A 2605-nucleotide genomic window follows, 5' to 3' on the forward strand; every position below is an offset into this window, starting at 1 on the left:
GATGCACATGGATTTCATATGCTCACCAGTTTCTGATGAGTCCCAGTTTCTGCAACTTCCTTCAGATCAATAAGGTCTGTCTCTGTCTATCTGAAACAAACACAAGCAGACGATAGCTGCAGCACTTGTTACGTCTGAGAATCTGCTCTTTAACCATGTCAATGTCTTTAAACTTCACAGTTTGAGTACAAACTGTACTTAGAACTGTCGAGTCCACAGGCAAACAAATCAAACATACACTGACATACACCTTACGCACATCAAAATCATGGAGAGGACTATGAAGACTCAAGATTCGAGGTGTAAGGGTCAGAGATATCACTTAGTATTTTGTTCCTAAAGTGTTGTGGTTGGATGAGGTTGTTTTTTATGACTGAACCTTTACGACTGAAACCGATTCTGAACCCCAAAATACCAGCAACCCCCCAACCCCCAACCCTCCGTCCTGCAACTCAATCTGGCACCAGCAGCAGGAGTAACCCAGCACTGCTCAAGACTTCTGAGAAAGACAGAACGCATTCCTACATTACTCATTCAGACTGTAGTCACTACACTCACCAGTCACATTCTCTTCACTCGTCAATCACGTTCACTCCACTCACCCATCACACTCACTCCACTTACCAATCACGTTCACTTCACTCACCCATCACACTCACTCCACTCACCCATCACACTCACTCCACTCACCCATCACACTCACTCCACTCACCAATCACGTTCACTCCACTCACAAATCACATTCGCTCCACTCTCCCGTCACATTCACTATACTCACCAATCACATTCACTCCACTCACCTATCACATTCACTCCACTCACCTATCACATTCCCTCCACTCATCCATCACATTCACTCAACTCACCAATCACATTCACTCCACTCTCCCATCACATTCACTCCACTCACCCATCACACTCACTATACTCACCTATCACATTCCCTCCACTCATCCATCACATTCACTCAACTCACCAATCACATTCACTCAACTCACCAATCACATTCACTCCACTCACCCATCACATTCACTCCACTCTCCAATAACATTCACAGCACCAACAGTCACGTTCATTTCACTCACCAATCACATTCACTCCACTCACAGTCATGTCCCCTGCTTCAGTGATCCCATTCACTCCACTCACGTTCATTTCACTCACCATTCACATACAGTCTACTCACCAGTCACATTTACTTCATCCACCAGTCACTTTACTAATAGTCACATTCACTTTACTAACAGTCACATTCATTCTACTAGGGAGTCCTATTCTATCCACCAGTCACTTTCGCTCCATCCACCAGTCACATTCACTCCACTCTCCAACAACATTCATTGTACTCACCAGTCACATTCACTCCACTCACCAGTCATACTCACTGCTTCACCAATCACATTCACTCCACTCACAGTCATGTCCCCTGCTTCAGTGATCCCATTCACTCCACTCACGTTCATTTCACTCACCATTCACATACTGTCTACTCACCAGTCACATTTACTTCATCCACCAGTCACTTTACTAACAGTCACATTCACTTTACTAACAGTCACATTCACTTTACTAACAGTCACATTCACTCCACTCACCAGTCACATTCATTCTACTAGGGAGTCCTATTCTATCCACCAGTCACTTTCGCTCCATCCACCAGTCACATTTACTCCACTCAACAATCACATTCACTCCACTCTCCAACAACATTCATTGTACTCACCAGTCACATTCACTCCACTCACCAGTCACATTCACTCCACTCACCAGTCATACTCACTGCTTCAGCATTCACATTCACTCCACTTGCCAGTTACATTCATTCTATCCAGAGGTTACATTCACTCCACTCACCAATCACATTTACTCCACTCACCAATCACATTCACTCCTTCATCAATCACATTCACTCCACTCACCCATCACATTCACTTCATCCATCCATCAGTCACATTCACTCAACTCTCCAACAACATTCACTCCACTCACCAATCACATTCATTCCAATCAGCAATCACATTTACTCAGCTGAATTATTACATTTAACCCATGTCAAAACCATCACTCCACTACCCAATCACATTCACACAGACAAACAAGCAAACTGACAGATAAACAGCTACAGTAACTAATCATGGAGAGTTACAGCAGCAACCAATAAACATTTTACACTTATGAAGGATTTTGATGGTCAGGGCTGTGTATTCTGAAAGCATCTTCTAAAACTGAATAGCTTAGCCTACTCTCTCTATAGGCAAGATAATCTAAACACTGAGATGTTATTAGGGGGGGCTAGTGCACTATATGACACTATATGTGGTGTGGACTTAGCTTTTGTCCTTAATAACATTTTCTCCCTTACATTAGTTATACTTTAAGTAGTTTTAGAAACTTCAACTTCTATAGAAGTATGTTAAACTTTAGTATTTATACTTCTACCTACAGAATAATAAATCTCAATACTTTTATCAGCTTTGTTAAACAGTGAGCAAAAACACAGCAGGTCTCGTGACTTGGGCAGTTCTGGACTGGGGGAGTTTAGGGCAGCAGGATTTTGGGGAAAACAGCTCAGAACTCTCAACTCGCTCCGCCTTCCACACAGTGT

This window comes from Astyanax mexicanus, chromosome 9 (genome assembly GCF_023375975.1).
Source record: "Astyanax mexicanus isolate ESR-SI-001 chromosome 9, AstMex3_surface, whole genome shotgun sequence".
NCBI lineage: Eukaryota > Metazoa > Chordata > Actinopteri > Characiformes > Acestrorhamphidae > Astyanax > Astyanax mexicanus.